The sequence below is a fragment of the Camelina sativa genome, chromosome 2 (assembly GCF_030686135.1).
Source record: "Camelina sativa cultivar CO46 ecotype springtype chromosome 2, ASM3068613v1".
Classification (NCBI taxonomy): Eukaryota; Viridiplantae; Streptophyta; class Magnoliopsida; order Brassicales; family Brassicaceae; genus Camelina; species Camelina sativa.
The window spans coordinates 4,916,764-4,937,613 of record NC_141881.1 but is presented as its reverse complement, the minus strand read 5'-3'; the positions used below and the strand labels follow the sequence as shown (position 1 = coordinate 4,937,613).

Below are 20,850 nucleotides of genomic sequence, written 5' to 3'. Positions count from 1 at the left end.
TATAATGTTGGTTGGGTGGTTCTTCTTCCTTTTATACAATAAAACCTTAGTCTATAACTCTATATCATTACTTGTTTTTGTTGTCTTTTTGTTTTAAAAGCTATTTGTTTTGTTTTGTTTTGTTTTGCTTTACTAATCTTTACATGTCTTATTTAATCCTCGTATGACCAATGGAATTACTTAATACGGGTATAAAACTATTTATATTTAATAACTGATTGGAAGGAATCATATAATTATAGTAATTCACATATATATTTATAGTCAATCGAATCAAATTTAACATGCTATTTTGATCATTTTGTGCTATTATTACTTTTGAAAGTTTTTTTTTTTAATGGAGAGAAAAGAATGTTTACATCCAACTAGTGGCTAGTGCTCGATATTGATAGATCTAAAACCAACTAACTGAGAGCTAATTTAGGAAAGAGTTAAGTATTTTTTTTTACTTATTTTGAATGCAACCCTGTTATAAAATTGAAATCTAATATATTAGTGATCAGTGTTTGTCTTTTGAAAGTGAGCAAGAGGGATAACCTAAAACTTCAAACCTAATCGAGATTGATAGGTAAATTAATCTTGTGGTATACTATTACTACTAGGTAACAACCCGCACTATGTGCGGTATTAAATAATTATTAAATATTTTTACTGTAATTTTTATTTTTAAAATCAATAATATTTATCGGTAATTGGAATCTAAAATTCGATTGTATAGTATATATATATATATATATATATTTTTATAAATATATAATAATTTTGTATAATAATTAAAATTTAACCCGTGAGAATTCTTAAAATTATATTATCATATCATATGAACAAAGAGTTCTTAAAATTCATTTTAAAATTTTTATGAAAATGTAATTAAAGGATACTGTATAATTAAGTTAAAAAGAAAATATAAGAATTTAAACTTGGGTGTTAATTATATTTTTGGAAAACTGATCTAAATATTATTAGAGTGCGACACATCAGCATTTTGTGTAAGAATGCTTCTCTTTTAATATAATATATAGAGGATGTATAGATTTAGCCTATAATCAGTAGTATTACAAAATGTGACTACGTGTGTAAACAAAACCTACTTGTGATTTCTTATAGATACTGGTGGGTATTATTGGGTAACGTAAAAAGTAAAGAGGGATTTGGAACGACTAGTTCTTTGTTTCCTCCACGCTTTGCTTTCTGAACGGTAGTGTTGAGTCAAATCTCTCACGTTGACTTTTTTTTCTTCTTTGTTTTTCTCAATCCCATATCCATATTCATAAATATTTATAACATGTACACGTACTTTAAATACAAACCAATCGAAAATTCATGCACCTTTGAAAAACTAGACCATTGTTATCTAGCTATAATGTGATACCTCGTGGGTTTATATACAAATTCATTCGATGTTAGACTAGATCACATCATGGTAAATCTTGGTCACTGAGATTAGATTGTTTGACCCATCAGCCACACTAATATAGATTCCAAAACTTATTATAGAGGTATGTGTATTGTAGGCTGGATTCGACAAAATGTTAAAGCGTAGTTATTTCGTATCAGAGTACAAAGATAACCATATTACATATTAATTATTATGTCCAGTTAGCTCTTTCTATACTTGCTTGCGGGTTAGATTTTTGATAATAACGCATTAGAAAATACCATTATACCATTATGCCTTCTTATGAATCAGAGTACAGTATTTACTTTCTTCAACGTTTATGTGTTACGGTATGATTGATTAATTCTTTTTTTTTTTTTTGATAAACCATAGAAATTCCAGATCTTCGATTCATAATTTTTACTGATGTTCGGACCAGCCGTTGTTTCGATTGGTCAATTTTTTTACCTCAACATAATACATTGATTGTTTTTTCCAGAAAACACTGCTAAAAAATAAAACCAGCACAAAACCAATACCAAATAATTATTAAAAATAAAATTAAAATCTACGGAAAACCCAAAGGATTAAAAATTAGAACCCAAAAACCCAAAACAAAAAAAAAAACACGTTGCCATTCGATCGAAAGTACTGTTTGGAGCTTTTCCAAAAATATTTTCATAAATATCTTACTTTTCTTTACATGAAAAATGCATTCAACTACCTGATCACTCTCAAACATTTTTTCACGTATAACAACAACACTGTCTAACAATATAAAAATTTGGTGTTAGTCTATTTTAGTGGACGAAAATGCTAGCCAAGCCTTCACATTCACACCATTTACACCTAATAATTATATATAATTAGATTTTAAGGAAATCAAAAGTTGTAAATTTATTGGGAGTATAATTAACGGATATATTGATAGATAAATAATAGTATAAAATATGCATGTGAACATCTATATCTATAGGCAGAGAGAAAAGTTGTGACTTGTGAATGGGAATCGAGGTGAAGTGAGGAAGTGTCCAAGGGAAAGACTCCACGAGAGAGAACTGCAAATCCGATGCTCTTCCAATTTCGTTTTTCTATTTTGCCTTTATCATTTCTTTTAATAACTACATATCTAAAAATTATGTATATAAGACACTTTAAAAAACAAAATAAAATGCAAGAAAAAGGAACTAGACACTACAATTTGTCAATTTATTTTTTCTTTGTAATGAAAAAAAAAATTGTGTATAAAAACACTTGAAAAGTTACACTTATATTGATATTTGTACCTTCGTTCAAAAAAAAAATATATATATATATTGATATTTGTACCTTCTTTTTTTTGTGCAAACATATTGATATTGTACATTACATTATAAATATCTAATACATATGCGTGCCTTGGTGTATGTAGTTATTACAGTTTATCTTCTCGAGGTAAAAGAGACATTGTTGTTCGTTCTTCTTGTTGTTTTTTGTATTTACCTTTTTTTTTTTTTGAGTTCTTCCATATGTCTTCTTCATATTTCTCAGTCTTTCTTGTTTCAGGGCCGTTATGCAATTTATCTATAGGGTATATACATGTTTGTATAATGTCCACGTAGATATAAAAGTAAAAAACCCATTGCATGACGTAACAAGACTTTAAATACTTAATAAAAAACTTTATATAGAATCGGATTAGGTGTTGGGATAGTACCAAGTTTTCCGGCGGTAAGAGACTATACCGGTATACCAATTGTTATTTCGTTTTTTTTTTCTTTTTCGTGATGCATGTTTCTATTATTCATCGGAAGAGTTCGACCAATCCTAAGAAGAAACCGCATAATGATGAATTTGAAAATCTTGCAAAAACATCTTATTGTTTAACACTAACATCTAAAATAATAAAAAAAAAAAAGCGAGAGTAAGAGAAAGGGGGAAAATCATGTAAATTTTTGTTCAATATGTAAAATAATTTTAAAAATTAAAGGAGATATATGGTAATCATATTAAAATGCAATTGGAACAACAAATATACTGCAACACACTTGATCACTATTCAAATATTTTCTATTTTGCTCTTCTTTTGGTAATGTTGTTGCTGTAAAGGTGCGGTTGAACTTGACCATATTAATATATCTTTACTTCAAAAAGATATATTTAATTTTATAAATTTATATGAATTAGCTTTCATGATCAGCAATTTTTATTTTTGGAGACAATCGTCACTATGATATTTGTGACTTGTGAGTGGTGGATCAAGCATGAAGTATGTATCAATTTATTCACGGAAAATATTTATCATTCCACAGATATATATATATATATATATATATATAGACTCGAAAATTAGAAAAGCATAATTTTGTATCATTTTCAGCGAACAATAGCCGTAGACTACCATCCAAATGAAGAGACAAAAGAAAGACTGTCACCTAAAATTGAAAAGAAAACCTATAACTAAATTAAACAATGAAAAGAAAAGTAATTAACTAAAAAGTTTGATCTTGACGTCACAGAAAATATTAATTTAAAAGCAAAACAAAAAAATCCAACATTATGCATTTATCAAACATAGTCATTAAGCAACTATTTAGTTGTCTTTTTTGGTATTGGAATTTCGCCAAATATAGCAAATCCAAAATTCGTTCTTAAAACTTATGTCGTCCTTAGCCTTTATTATATGTTACAATGTGCATTAAAATGGATTAAATAATTTGAATTTGAACTGTAACAAAATTATTCAAGAAAGGAAGTATATATATATATATATGTATGAAATGTTGACAAGAAGATGAAGGGGGGTGTATTCAACTTGACATTTTAGGTGATTTGTATAAAAGTTAGAAATCCATGTTATTCAATCATGGATTTTAAAAAGTCTCCTGAAATTCACTGTTATTAAACTGATGATTTAAAAATCTACTTTAAAATCCACTGTTATTCAAAACAGTTTGTGGATTTGGATTTTAATAAGTTTTAGGGATTCTGGAGGATTTGAGAGGATTTGTTTAGTTAAAAATACAGAAATTCAAATTTCATGGTTTTAGGTGGGATTTGAAAGAATTTTACCATAAATCATATCAACTTCCCTAAAATCTATCAAAATTCCAAATTTTCTAAATCCCATATAATTCTCCAAAATCATTGTTTCAATACACCCCCTAAAATAAAAGAGAAAGGATTTTGTTTTGTCATGTGGATGTATAAACTAATTATTATATTATTAATAGTCTTATTTACAAACGTTAGTTTCCTAATTATGGAAATGTTGAATACATGATATAACAAGAAGATAATTACGAAATATCATTCATATCATACTTGAGATGTTTTGATGCTATTTCATTTAGTTTCTTTCAGATATCCACTTACTCTTTCGACGACTAGCGTTTGTACTTTGTAACAAGATTGACATGTGCGGCATCAAATTGGTCAACCTTATATAATTATCGTATTGACTCTGATTTTATCAATATAATTTTGATTTTCCTGAAAATGAGTAGGGTTTACAATGAACATTGTATTTTATTTGATTTAAGAAAATAACACTAACGTCTCTCTCTTCGTTTTGCAAAATTGATTCATTTGAGACAGAACTCAGGATGAAGACAAAACTCGTAAAGTTAACTAAATAACGATTTTGGTTTTGTTTAACTTTGTTGAGATATCAACCGTCGTGTTGAATTGAAGGTCAACCATGCTACGAGATGACGGAGATTACAAGCAACAAAGCATCCGAGGTTTGTATATATTAATTTAGATTTTGATACTTATGTACTTATGTTTAAGTATACCTCTATATCTATATAAATATAAGCATTGTAACTTGACTATTAATAGTCTCCGACGACAATTGTTCTACACTCTCTTCTACATGTACATAATTCTACTACATAGACCCCCATTTTTTAAAAAAACTCCGCTTATCACCCATTATACCCCATAAAATTGTTAGGTTCAATTATCTCCAATTCGATTAATGACTAATTCTCATATAACATTGATTATTTATTTATGCCTGTCTAATTTGATTATAACCCATCTAATCCAATCACTTCTTCCTTAATTTTTTGTATACAGATTATTTTTGGAGCCAGATTTAAATATTTTTTTTGTTATTTAGATATTTAAATTAAGAGTTTGTAATGTTTTACAATAACTAATGTACAAAATTTTAATAAAAATCATAAAATTTTATTTTTATGTTTTTATCATAATTTTAAAGACAATACTGTAATTTTTATTTTATTTTATTTTTTTATAAAATATATATAGAATTATACAAATATTTAGTACTATATATTTTTATTTTATTGTTAACTTAATAAAACAATCTTAAAACTAGTTTCTGTTATGAAAGTAGAGTTTATGGATAAAGCTCTTGTGTTTCTTATTGATAATTCCCAAGGATTACATGCATATATATAGTAGATTACATAAACCGACCTAAGACCTAATGGCCGAGTAAGGCTTCGGCCCATGGGCCGAAGCTATATGGACTGAGTAAAGCCTATGGACCGAGACTCCATAGCTTAGTACATGGGCCGGTCTAGTGAGTCCACTAAGTGTTTCACAACACTCCCCCTTGGACGAACGACCGTGCCGATGTTGGATGGGATCGCTGCAATGTGCTTAGGGGATGCTGCCTCATTAAAACCTTACCAGGAAAACCCATTGGGACAAAATCTTGGTGAAGGAAAAAGAGTACAGCACACATTGCTCCCCCTGTTCCAAACATCACTCCAAGTCCCTAAGTCTCCGCATTCCAATCTGGTGCGCGAGCTTCTTGAACGTTGTTGTCGGTAACGATTTGGTGAAGAGATCGGCTGAATTTTCACTTGACTGAACTTGCACAATAAGAACTTCTCCGGCCTTCTGTAGATCATGTGTATGGAAGAACCTTGGTAATATGTGCTTCGTCCGATCTCCCTTGATGTAACCTTCCTTGAGCTGTGCGATGCATGCTGTGTTATCTTCATAAATCACTGTTGCTTCTTTGCTGTCCTCCAATCCACTGTCCGTCCGTATATGCTGAGTCATGGACCGCAACCAAACACATTCACGGCCAGCCTCGTGCATTGCTAGTATCTCTGCGTGATTTGATGATGTTGCTACAAGTGTTTGCTTCATAGAACGCCAAGAGATTGTTGTACCACCGTGTGTAAATACATAACCTGTTTGTGATGTTCTATTGTGTGGATCGGAGAGATAACCTGCATCAGCAAAACCAACTAAACCATCTTTGTTATAGTTAGTGTAATATAGACCATAGTCTGTCTTACCCTGTAGGTATCGCAGAACGTGTTTTATACCATTCCAGTGCCTTATGGTCGGACAAGAACTATATCTTGCTAGGAGGTTCACGGCAAAACTTATGTCCGGCCTAGTGTGGCTAGCCAAGAACATTAACGCTCCTATAGCACTGAGGTAAGGCACTTCAGGCCCGAGAAACTCTTCATCGGCCTTTCTAGGAGCAAATGGATCCTTATCCACTTGTGTACTTCTCACAACCATAGGGCTAGTCAATGGGTGAGCCTGCTCCATATTAAACCTCTTGAGTACCTTTTCTGTATATGCCTTTTGATGCACAAGGATGCCATTGTTTATGTACTCAAGTTGCAATCCCAAACAGAACTTTGTCTTGCCTAGGTCTTTCATCTCAAATTCTTTCTTGAGATACTCTACTGTTTGGGCGATTTCCCCAGAGGTTCCTAGGATGTTCAAATCATCCACATAGACTGCTATTATCACAAATCCTTTGTTTGCAAACTTCTTAATAAATATACATGGACTGATTGGGTCGTTCCGATAGCCTTTCTTTGCCAAAAACTCGCTTAATCGGTTATACCACATTCGACCACTCTGTTTCAGTCCATAAAGCGATTTGTCTAGCCTTATGCAGTACTGTTCTCGAGAACCACTCTTATCTTTGAGTTCTATTCCCTCTGGTAATCTCATATAGATTTCATTATCCAGTGGACCATATAAGTAAGCAGTTACAATATCCATTAACCGCAAATCCAGTTTTTCTCTTACAGCCAGACTTATTAGATACCTAAAAGTCGTTGCATCCATCACAGGGGAGTATGTCTCCTCATAATATATGCCTGGTCTTTGAGAGAATACTTGTGCTACAAGCCGTGCCTTGTATCTCACGATTTCATTCTTCTCATTTCTCTTTCTTACAAAGACCCACTTATGTCCAACTGGTTTAATTTCATGTGTTATCCGTGTGATCGGACCAAACACCTTTCTCTTCTTCAAAGAGTTTAGCTCCACATCAATAGCCTCTTGCCATTTAGGCCATTCTTTGCTTTGAGTGCACTCTAATATAGATGTGAGCTCTAGATCCTCATTTAGTTCAAGTGCTACCTTGTATGCGAAAATATCATCGACGTCGATATCCTTACGGTTCCAAGTAATCCCAGACATGATATAATTGATCGATATCTCATCGTTATCAATATTCTCAGGACCTAGAGGTTCAGCGTCCTGAACCCCATCCAGTACCTTATCATTTGCCGCGGCCATGTCTGTACTCTCGGTAATTCCCTTAGCCTCGGTCTGACATGCACCTCTTTTACTCTTCCGAGGATTCTTGTCTTTGGAACCTAATGGTCTACCCCGTTTCAAACGTGGCGTAGACTCTGTAGCAACTTGATTATTGTGTTCCCTCTGAACATCAATACGTACTGGTGCATTACAAGCTGGTATATACGATTTTGTCACTCTCTTTGGGTCAGCAAAGGAATCTGGCAATTGATTAGCTAGCTGCTGAAGATGTATAATCTTCTGAACCTCTGCATCACATGCTAGAGTTCGAGGATCTTGCCAATTTAAGGATGTTTGATTCCATGTCAATTCCTTTACCAGCTTGTTGGTCTCACCACCCACTACAGGGAATTCGGACTCAATAAATTGACAATCCGCGTATCTGGCCTTGAACAGGTCTCCTGTCAGTGGCTCCAGATACTTTATGATGGTGGGAGACTCATATCCAACATATATTCCCATCCTCCTCTGAGGTCCCATCTTAGTTCTCTGTGGTGGAGCAATCGGTACATAAACGGCACAACCGAATGTCTTGAGATGGGATATGTCTGGCTCATGACCCGTTAATAGTTGGGATGGGGAATACTTATGTTCACTAGATGGCCTGATGCGTATGAGCTCTGCTGCATGCAATACTGCGTGTCCCCAAGCCGATACAGGGAGCTTCGACCTCATTAACAATGGGCGAGCTATTATTTGTATTCGTTTAATGAAGGACTCAGCCAGTCCGTTTTGTGTATGGACATGTGCCACAGGATGTTCCACACTCACCCCCATGGACATACAATAATCATTAAACGCTTGGGATGTGAATTCACCAGCATTATCTAGACGTATAGTCTTAAGTGGAAAGTCTGGAAAGTGTGCTCTCAGCCTTATAATCTGAGCCAACATCTTTGCAAAGGCGAGATTTCTTGTGGATAACAAGCAAACATGCGACCATCTGGTTGATGCATCTATCATCACCATAAAATATCTAAACGACCCACTAAATGGGTGTATTGGTCCGCAAATATCTCCCTGAATTCTTTCCAGAAAGTTTAAAGTCTCTCTTGTGACTTTTACTGGTGAAGGCCTTATAATAAGTTTCCCTTGTGCGCATGCGACACACGTGAGATGTTTAGGGATAACTTTCCTTTCACTTAGGTTGTGCCCATTCGAACTCTTAATTAGTTTACGCATCATGTTCGAACCAGGATGGCCTAGCCGGTCATGCCATAGAGTGAACTCCTCACTGAACATTCTTTGCTTTGCCAAGTTAGCCTCTATCATATTTATCTTAGCATGGTATAAACCAGAGGCTAGTGCAGGTATAGTCTCTAGGATTTTCTTTTGTCCTTTTACATTCTCTGTAATGTATAGGAATTCTCTTGTCCCTTCACCCTTGGTTTCCACATGATAACCATTTAATCTTATATCTTTAAAGCTCAACAAGTTTCTCTTGGAGCTGGGTGAATATATGGCATCACTTAATTCAATGTGTGTTCCCTTAGGCAACAACACGTGAGCCTGGCCGTAGCCCTCTATAAGGTTTGCTATACCCGCAATTGTACTAACATTGGCACTTTTCATGGTGAGGTTTATAAAATATCTTTTATCTCTTAAAATAGTGTGGCTGGATCCACTATCCACCACTAGTTCACTCATATCCTCAGCCATTTCTATAAAACAACATTTGTGTTTTAACTTAATAAGGCAAATAATTTATAAAATAAATCCTTGAATTTAAACCAAATAAATTATCCAATAAATAGAAATCAATCAAAGCATAAATTTAAACCAAATAAAACCGAAAAATTCATTCATCCTCTTTAAGGAGATCGGAAGTCTCTAAGGAGTCATCATTCTCATGACCTTCATCATCGAGATGCACCATGTTTGTTTCTGCGTTTTCCTTCAGGATCTCTGAAAGCCATTCAAACATACCCACATATGTCTTGAAGCTCCTTTCACGAATTTGCTGCTGCTGCAGTTCATCATCAGTGTGAAAGGTTGAGAGTGTCTTCTCTATCAAGTCCTCTTCAGTAACCTCAATACCACATATCTTTAAATTCGTTGCTATCTTAAATAGCTCTAAGTGGTATTCATACAAGGAGTCAAAATCATCGATCCTTATTGTTTCCCAATCCTCTTGAGCCTTTGGGAGTACAATCTCTTTGTACCCAAATCTGTTTTTCAACGCTGTCCAAAGTTCAAGAGGATCATCAACATGGAGGTACTGCAGCTTGAGGTTTTCATCCATATGGCGGCGCATATAGAAGTGCGCCGTAGCCTTGCTCCTTTCGGAACACTCATTCTCACTCTCTATGCATCTGAAGAGGTCTCTTGCTTTCATGTTAATCTCGGTGTCTAATGCCCATTGCAAGTAGTTATCACCGGACTTTTTCAGGCTAGCATACTCTAAGCTCTTAAGCCTTGCCATCTGCATACAACAGAAACAGACATCCGAATATTAGCATGCGATATTTGAGATCGAACCATGCACTCAATCAATAGGACATGCGATATTTGAGATCGAACCATGCCTTAGGCCATGCGATATTTTAGATCGAACCATGCCTTTCCATATTTGGTTTTAGGTTTAAATTCATGCATGCAAGACAACAAAAGCAAATAGTCTAAGCATGCAACAATTCTAGATAGGATTTCCTTTTCCTTAAGTTTCCTTTTTACTCTAGGATTTAATATCTTAATATTTTGGATAATTGCTAAATTAATTTAGGAACTTATCCTAAATCTTTTAATTCCGAAAATATTTATTTTCAAGCTTATGGAAATTTAACAAAGTTTCTTCTCTATCGGATTCAACCCTAGAACATGATTCTAGTTCATGCAATCGATCTTAATCAACTTTAAACAAAATTTTCGATTTCTATATGCATGAACAATCCAAGTTTTAATTCTCCTAGAACAGTTAGATCAAATCCTATCTCATGATCCTAACAACATCAATTCTAGGTTCTTATGCAACATAACAATTCAAGCAATCTTAGACTATGCAATCAATAAATTCGGATTTTAAAGCTTGATGTATATGGTGCAATTCTCAATCAATCTAACAGCCCTAACAATCTGATTTTAAGTTTTAAGATTTAGGGAAATTTAAGGTTTGTTAGATTGTATATTTGGATGTTTTAGGGTTCCATAGTTTTAAGTTCAAGTTCGATCATAGGGTTTTGAGGCGGTTAGAAACTTTGTTTACCTTAACACCTTAGGGTTCTGACTGGATAGGATCTGGGAGCTAAAGACCTCAGATATCACGAACCACGAACCTCGAACAGCTTCCCACGAACTTGAGCTCCTTGCCGCGAACTCGATCTGCTTCCCGCGAACTAGATCTCCTTCCCGCGAACTGCTCCTTGCGCGCGAACTCACCCCCGAACCAAGTAACCGTGTAAACCTCGATAGGGTTTTGAGAAAACTTGATCTCGAGCTAAGGATGCTCGAGTATCAATCAGAAAGAACTTCGAGATCAAGAGAGAATCTCGAAGGAGGTGAAGAACAAGAGGCGGTTTAGGGTTTGGAAGGAGAAGAAGAATCGGCGGCTGCCTATTAGGGTTTTAGGGTTAGAGACTCGTGCTGATAACGTGTTATGAAAGTAGAGTTTAGGGATAAAGCTCTTGTGTTTCTTATTGATAATTCCCAAGGATTACATGCATATATATAGTAGATTACATAAACCGACCTAAGACCTAATGGCCGAGTAAGGCTTCGGCCCATGGGCCGAAGCTATATGGACTGAGTAAAGCCTATGGACCGAGACTCCATAGCTTAGTACATGGGCCGGTCTAGTGAGTCCACTAAGTGTTTCACAACAGTTTCTGATTAATTTCCGTTTAATCTCTGATTTTTTTGTTAGGTGCTAGGCCCATCCCAATCGCTTGACTAGCGCTTAGCGATTTGTAAAAAAGACATACACCGAAAGAAATTTTTGATAGAATAAGAAATATGAGCATGATCATGAAAGTCCATTACAGAAGTAACAAGACATATATAAAATATAGAGATAATGTTTGTTAGATTTCTATTTGTTAGTATAACTTAGAAAACTTATTTATCGATTTAAAGGATGCGAAGTCGTTTGTTATACTAAAATATATTATTTCAAAAGGATGAAACTATTTTAAAATATATAAGTGAACATTAGTTTTTGACTATTTATTTTCTTTCAGAGAAACTTCTATATAACTGCATGTTATTACTTTTGTAAACTATTCTCCTCCCTATTGGCTCATTTAAACTAATCTAATACAGCTGTTGTGAAAAATAAAATAAAAAAGCTTCTATATAACTATTTTAGTTTGAAGAATCTTAAATATCACTTTACATAAAAGATTAGTTTATTGTATACAAATGGTTAAACAAAATTCCTTAAAGTGATCAGTTTTGCGTCTACTATTACAAATTTGTAAAATAACCTAGGATGTAACTAACTACCTAAGCAATTTCTGGAATAAACGAAAAAAAAAACAGTAAAAGGGATACAATGTCAATTTAAGGAACTGGTATCCAATGTCTAACTTAGTTCCAAATCAACCAGCTAGAGTTTCTAATAAAAATACATATAACATATTCTTTATCGATATATAATAAGAATTTACCAAAGACGCAAGCGCAGAGCACAAGGCGAAAGATTTGGTCAGCCCTAAACGCTAAAACAAGTAAAAACAGCGAAGAAATTAAAGAAGAATGACACATTTGGGTCAGCCCTCCATCAAATTTTTGATACGTATAGGATATCGATACAGGTCATGTACATATTTGTAAATGAATACAATAATTAAATTAAAAATTACGTAATAAGGATTTAGTATAATGATTAAAGGAGTAAAGAAGGTTAAGAGGAGGGATAATGAGATAAAAGCTCAAGTACAATGATAAAGAAAACAAAGAAGAAAAAGGGTGAACACAAACATACCTTCCAATATACAAACAAAGACTGCCATATTTGTCCTAATCCCCATTTCACCTTCACGTATACATACATACACATAACACATATTCAGGATTAGTTGCATATATACTCATTTGTTCAAATATACTTGTCATTTTCAAAACTACTTAGTGTCAAAGGCGAGATTGAGAGCCGAAATTACTACTTAGTGTCAAAACTACTTAGGTTCAGCCTCACGAGGTCATGCATGCCGAAATTACTGTCATCACTCATCAATTGTGGACGTTTGTTTTCAATTCTAAAAAATCGTTAGTTTACATATATACTAGAATTTGCACCCGCGGCGCACGCGCAGGATTTTAATTTAAAATATTTCTTATCAACAGAAATTGTTGAGCTCAAATATAATAATTCCAACATTTGAGTATAAATATATAACTTATTTTACTCAATGATATACAACATATATATATTTTAAGATAACATTTCTTTGTTATATCTATTTGCGATTTTACGTGGGATTTTAGTTAAAATTTTTATCAATAAGAATAATTGAATATGAATATAATTTAAAAATTAAAAGATAAATCTATATAAATGCTGTACTTATTTTACTAATATATATATAACATATATTGTCTGGTGTCGCAATAATATTGTCGACAATCTTTGACATTTTATCTTTAAAAGAGTTCATTCCATATTCATATCCCATGAAAACATAATTTTAAAAGTTCTAACGTCAATGTCGATCGTTGACCTAATTATAGAGACCATTTAAACATATTAATATCCAACATTAAATGCAAATATACAAAGTTTCATGAACAGTTTTACTGCTATGTCGCTAAAATGAGGTTGTCCAAATGCATCATCTGTCATAATATAATTTTAGACTAAGTCAAAAATGCTTAAATGATGAAACATTTGAACCCCACAATAAATATCTATTCATTATTCCAAGCTACATATATTTCTAAAATCTCATATGCTATTTGCAGATGTTAATATTGTGATGTAACCCCATCTTCGTCTTCTAAAAAAAATATAGTGTACTTTAAATATGTTGTTTTTGCCAATGTTTTGGGTTTTTTTCTTTTTGTTTGAACAAATTCCAATGTTTTGGGTTAAAAGCATTTGATTATATATAGATATATATATATATATATATATATATATGTTATATTTGTTATATATATTTTATATCATGTTATAAAATTGTAGCTCCACCTTATGAGATATGCTACATAGATCACATGCCACTTTTTGTAACGGCTTGCATATTATTTTTTCTATATTTCCTGACCATTGATTTTGTTTTTAGATAGATTATTTTTTTAAAATTCTTTTTCATAGTTTTCCCAAAAAAAAGTGTGCCCCTTTGTTTTAGATCAAATTTTTTAAGTTAAGTTAAGTTAAATAATTAATATATTCTTTCTTATAAGTAAAATTTAATAATAAATCTTTATGGTATATGTTTCTTAGAAACTAATGTTTCACTTCAATTTTATTTTCATGTTTAGATTTTTATAAATACAATTACATAACTTGTTTTTTTATTCCACCATGCATTAAAATCTTACTTACATTCTAAAACCCATTAACCCATTCTAAATTCTAAATTTTGGAATATAATTATTTTTTGGTTATAATTTTAATAATAATATTATTACTAAAACAAATTTATAGTATTATTTTTACTATTTTAAAATTTTCATTGAATTTACTTAATTCATTTTTTAGATAGTTATTAATTTTATTATTTACTAAAAAAATATATATTATTGTTTATACTATTCTAAAATTTAATTAGTTTTAGTTAAATCGTTTTTTATTTATTTTTTACTGTTATTAATTATAATTAATAAATATGCAATTAAATGAATATTAAAAATAATATCTTTTATGCAAAAAAATAAATAAAAACAAATTGATTAGGTGGATGCTGATGTGGAGGAAGGAGAAGTGAGCAAAGTAGTAGCGCGATAATTAGATTAAGGTTTATTCTGAATTTTGTTGTGTATTTTATTTTTTTGGTTACGTTAAAATCATATTTATGTTTGTTTTTGTATTTGATTTTGGTTGCTTATGTTGTATTGTTGTTTTTGTATTTGATTTTGGTTGCTTATGTTGTATTGTTGGATATTTTTTATACAAATAGGTTTTGCAGTAAGTATAAGTATAATTTAGTATGCTGTTTAGATTTTTTAAAATTGACATCATCTTAATTAAAACTCACTCGAAAGTCAAGTTTGACAATGGAACAAACCTTTTGTTACCTTAATTAATACTTACCACAATTATAACTTAACCTAAAGTTTTAGTATTTGAGCGAAAATTTTGGTTCTCTCGGTTCGGGTAAAACCGTAAGCCCAAGTTATTTATTTATAAACAACCTCAACTTTATTATGAAACTTAAATGGGCCAAGAAAAAGAAGCCCAAATATGAAAAAAACCACGGGCTTATGTATCTTCTCACTCTCTATTTTTCTGATCCTTCTTCTTCTTTTTACAGACTTCTTCATTCTTGAGCTTTAAAAGCGGTGGATGTTGTTCTTCTACGTTCACGAACTTGTCGGGTTCGGTATAACCACTGAACAGGGTGCTTCCATCAGCGCTCCAGTTCAGGCTTGTGCAGTAAATAACCTGACCCAATCAACAAACATATCGAATTCAGTTTCCATTGTTATACACAGAAAACAATGGGCTATGTTCGAAATTCTTGAGGAATGAAGTCTAACAACATGAATTATGAATCATCCAAAAAAGAACACTTTAGAAGATATCAAGTCTTGCAAGATATCTTAGGTAATCGAAGAGTATGGAGAATGAAATACATTATAACCCTACGTTGACAAGGTAGTCTCAAATCTATAGACTAAAAACGCAATTGTTATACAGGTTTCACAGATACATATCCTCAACAACAGGGTAATGCCTCTATGTGAAGCTAAATACAGGCAAAAGACGAGAACACAAGTAACTCACATGACAAAGCAAAGAAAACAACCAGAATTACAGACCTAGATTAATAATAAATCAATCCATTACAATCTTTTCAATGAACTTCCTCATTTCCTACAACAGACCTAGATTACTACTTAATCATCAGACATAACCAACATTACAAACAACAACAGAGCATTCTATCAAAACCAAAGTGAAACTCAAAATCAATCATGAGTTAGTTTGTTAGTATGTGTGTACCTTCCTCTTGGTGGCAGCAGGGCCACGGTTGTCAGCCTTCTCGGCCTCAGCCTTGAGATCAACCTTCAAATCCTCAACAATGGTCTTGCTCTCCAAGTCCCAAATCTTAATACCTTGTTCAGTTGCAGCACAGAGCCAGTACCTGTTGGGACTGAAGCAAAGGGCATGGATCACAGAGTTAGCTTCAAAAGAGTAAAGCTTCTTCCCCTCAGCCAAATCCCACAGCAAAACAACACCGTCTTTGCCTCCACTTGCACAGAGTGAACCATCAGGTGACACGGCAACAGTGCTCACGTATCCAGTGTGACCAGCAAGTGTCGATCTGAGCTTGCAGTTCGAGAGGTTCCACACTTTCACCGTTTTGTCCCACGAGGCTGACACAATCGTCGGCTGAAGTGTGTTAGGACTGAATCTGACGCAGCTAACCCAATCACGGTGTCCGTCACCACCTCCTTCTGAGATCGTGTACTTGCACTCACCTAGAGTGTTCCACAGCTTGATCGTACGGTCACGAGATGCAGAGACGATCTGACGGTTGTCAAGGGAGAAGGCGACGGAGAGCACATCCTTGGTGTGTCCGACGAATCGACGAGTGGAGACACCATCAGCTAGATCCCAAAGACGGAGCTCACCGTCCCAGCTACCGGAAAGGGCGAATTGTCCATCTGAGGAGAGAACAACATCCTCAACGAATGAATTAAGAATGAATGAAGGGGAGAATGGAGATTGAGGGTACCTTTTCGTCAATCAGAAGGAAATCAACCCCCATGAGTTGTCCACCTTTTTTAAGGTTTCAAGCAGGCCAGAAACAGAGGATCCTACCTACGATTTGTTGGTCAAGTCGACCAGCTTTAAGGTCAGCGAAAGAAACGAACAAAGAATTCATACTTCTAAGCAGAGAATGTAAGGCCATATGTAAGTTGAGAAAATGACAATAGGAAGAGATTGGTTTATATAACAGAAGGACTTACGACATTTAAAGAAGAAGTAGTGGACTCTCCATTAAATCAGAGAAGATGGAAGAACATTATTAACAGTTACAAACTAAACCGTAGCAATTGTGATGGAAGACATGGAAGATAAGTGAAAGTGTAGAGGACTGGAAGACTTCAATTTACATCAGATGATGAAACGGCATGGATCATGAGTTAAGGAGAGGAGCAACCGGTGGAGATGGAGAGTCGTGGACACAGCGCGGAGGAGAGACATTCATAGGTTTAATCAAAAAGATAGAAAAACTGCTGGGCCTGAATTATCTCTGCAAAATTTTGGACTAAGTCCAATCCGAAAAACTCAAAATATTTAAGAAAAAATGCTGACGTGAATGCACCAGTTCTGGTTTTGGTTTTAGTCCAGACCAGCCAGATGTGTAAAAACATATAACTAATAATTATTAAGCAAAAAAAAAAAAACAGGAGATGGCGTAACTCCAGTCTCCAGCCAAACGGACTGACCAAACCGACCCTAAACTTTGAACTGAAAAGCCCGTCGGACTCTCGGTCTTCATATTGCAATGAATCACCGTGTGCTAACTACTACCACTCTGCTAAGTGCTAACCACTGGAGGTAGATGTTGTCATAAACGACTCGCCACACCCGCATTGCCCTTGGGAGTTAGGATTGATGAATACAAACTCTGATCTACAACTAACATAAACGTGGTTAAATTATATCGAGAAGAGTATTAAAAACAGACTTTGGGTTTGTAAATGTGACAGAGGTCCAAACCTGAGTTTATCATCTACAAAATCCATCTTGGTTCCAATGACATGCATTAAGGCTTTAGGTTCAACAAGTATTCTCACACCTTTCTCCTCCACCAGCTCATCAAATTTCCCTTTCTCATCTGAAAAAGCACTCACAAAGAAACGTGTATATATAAACAAAGGCTCAAGACACACGATCGATCAACAACACACAACTTTGACAATTTTATAGAGCCCGAGATAATATAGAAAAAATGTGCATTAGCTTATATATATAGGAAGATAGAGATTTCAGTACATCATAACACCTTGAACCATATATGTACACACTAGACTAGCCAACAAAGGTGACTACCAAAAGTTTGAGAACATGACATATTTGTGAAGCAACAAGATGGTACACACCTAGCAACAAGTTTGAGAAGAGAAATAAGTTATAGATCTGATATAGATTGAACATAAGACATAGCAACCATTGATGAGCCCTTAGAACATAGCAATGCATCCATTGAATGTAAACTAGAAAGCACTTAGAACATAGCCAGTTTTTTCACATCAATGAAACTGTGGAGAAGATCTAAAGACCTCAAAGCATACAGCTGTAGTGTCCCTTTAATTTTTCAAATAAAACAATAAACATCCACAGAATCATTGTTGACTCTATAAGACAAGCCGTTGCAGCCACGAGCCTTAACGCCTAATGGTAAGAAAGGTTTTTTTTTTTTACGCTGTTGCAAGAAATGATGAACCCTAGAGGTCGTCAGTCAAGGTTAACACTTGCTTCCTTAACGCCGGTCCAACCCTCGCCGTCAAAACTCCATAAGCCTTCATCGAATCCTCAGAGAATATACTTTTTTTTGGTCAAAGGGCATTAGAGATGATGATTCTCCCCTCCATCTTCATTCAATCACCCAACAACATTGTTAACTACCCATTTTCATCTCCGACATCCATTACTTCGTGTTACAGCTTCTCGCAGCTCCTACGACGTAGTCGTTGTTGGCGGTGGGATCATCAGATTGACCACAGCCCATCAATTCCTTACCGGGTCGGATCTATCCATTGCCGTTGTTGAAAAAGCCGTCCCTTGCTCTGGCGCCACTGGTGCCGGTAATCTTTATTTCATTCCCTTCTCTTACAAAATTGGATTCTGCAAATAAAGTTGGACTCTTGGAGAGTGAATAGAGTTGACTTAACTAACTTGAAATTTGTGGTTTTGGGATTTTAGGGCAGGGATATATATATGGATGTGTAACAGTAAATAAATCAGCGAGCTAAAAACTATTCTAGGTCTTCACCAAGAGACTAAGAACAGAGAAAACAGAACTGAAAGATGATCAAAGAGAGAGAAGGATCACCTTAAAGGACTGATTCCGAGTGATGTGAGCAAGCTTAAGCGCCGCAAGAGATAAATGAGAAAGAGAGAGAGATAGGAAAATAAAAATGATACTCATTAATTAGGTTTCTCGAAATGGCAAACATTGTCTTACATACTATTCTTTGGACCACAAACCGGTACCAAAGTAAGATAACCAAAGCATAAACCGGATTACATTTTAATGTATTCGTTACATCATAAAGTAAGATACTGAAGGCATATTCCTGTCACAATACTTTCCTCTTCAGAACATCCTTGTCCTAAAGGATCAAAGGTGGGATACTTGTTGATGAAGTCTTGGTAGAACTCCCAAGTAGCTGCTGCAGGTGTTGAGCCTTTCCAGTGAACCAGAACCTTTGTGGTGGCTTTGTTGCGATACTTGATCATCTTCTTATCCAAAATGGCCTATGGTTCTTTAGCATTGCCGATGTCCAACAGATATTGGGGTAACAATGGAGCGTCCGAGGGAGGATTTGGGCAAAGTTTCAACTGGCTGACATGGAAGACATCATGAATAGCCGATTGCTGAGGGAGCTTTAACTTATACGCAACTGAACCTACTCTGTCCATGATCTGAAAAGGGCCGTAGAACCTTGGGGACAGCTTATGAGGGACGTTCTTTGACTTAAGGTAGTTCTGGCGATATGGTTGCAGTTTTAGATAGACGAAGTCTCCTATCTTGAACTCCCTTTCAGACCTGTGAGAGTCCGCTGCTTGTTTCATCCTGTTATGAGCTCTGAGCAGGTGGAACTTGAGCATATTAATCACTTCTTCCCGTTTTTGCAAACTGCGATCAACCACAACGGATGAGCTCTCACCAGGGAGATATGGTAGGTGAAGTGGAGGTGGTTGCCCGTACACGATCTCATAGGGGGTTGACTGGATGGCAGTGTGATAGGTAGTGTTATACCACCATTCTGCAAGAGGAAGCCATTTGCTCCAAGTTTCTGGGGCTTCTGACACCATACAGCGAAGGTACGTCTCCAGTATTTTGTTGGTTATTTCCGTCTGACCATCGGTTTGGGGATGATAGGACGTTGAGAACTGAAGATCAGTGCCATGAACCCTGAACATCTCTCTCCAAATCTCACTCAAAAACGTGGGGTCTATGTCACTGGTGACATCCTTAGGCATACCGTGAAGCTTGAAAACTTGGTCCAGGTACACCTGTGCAACATCCAAGGCCGTATAGGGGTGTGACAGAGGTAGGAAGTGTGCGTTTTTACTCAACCTGTCAATAACCACTAGGATGCAGTGTTTACCGGATGAAGGTGGTAGACCTTCAATGAAATCCAAACTGATTGATTCCTAAACACCATTAGGAATGGGTAATGGATTCAGCAGTCCGGGCTTAGCAGCCATGTCATACTTGTTTCGCTGGCAGATACTACAGTTGCGGACGTAGTTCTGGACCTCGAGACTCATTTTGGGCCAGAAGAATAGGGATTTGACGCGGTGCAAAGTCGCATCTCTACCTGATTGTCCACCTATAGCCGAATCATGCAACCACTGGAGGATCTTGGTTTTAACTGCAGCGTCATTCCCAACTACCAGCTTACTCCTGCATCTTAACTCATCATTGGTGAAGGTATAGTTTGGATGCGAGGCCGGTTTGGCTTTGATCTCAGATATAAGCTTACGCAAATGATCATCAGTTTCCCACAGAAGTTTCAACGAGTCAAAGAAGCCCTCGTGAGCTTGGGACAAGGTGATTTGTAGAAGTTGTGAGCCAGTTACCCGTGATAAAGCGTCC

At 35.0% G+C, this 20,850-nt stretch overlaps 1 long non-coding RNA gene and 1 pseudogene across 3 annotated transcripts; both read right to left on the bottom strand.

Moving 5' to 3' along the window:
- Positions 1-15,057: 15,057 nt before the first annotated feature.
- On the bottom strand, positions 15,058-16,706 carry LOC104772534 (small ribosomal subunit protein RACK1z pseudogene; annotated as a pseudogene). The gene is made up of 2 exons (XR_015566385.1): positions 16,014-16,706; positions 15,058-15,452 (listed from the first exon to the last, which is right to left on the bottom strand). The product of XR_015566385.1 is annotated as a small ribosomal subunit protein RACK1z pseudogene (transcript).
- Positions 16,707-17,243: 537 nt separating this feature from the next.
- On the bottom strand, positions 17,244-19,184 carry LOC147948292 (uncharacterized). Of its 2 annotated transcripts, none has more exons than XR_015577669.1 (4): positions 19,078-19,184; positions 18,447-18,869; positions 17,742-17,859; positions 17,244-17,660 (listed from the first exon to the last, which is right to left on the bottom strand). It is a non-coding gene; the product is annotated as an uncharacterized LOC147948292 (long non-coding RNA). The 2 variants fall into 2 exon arrangements; XR_015577670.1 differs by having other exon boundaries at positions 17,244-17,654.
- Between the last annotated feature and the right edge of the window lie 1,666 nt (positions 19,185-20,850).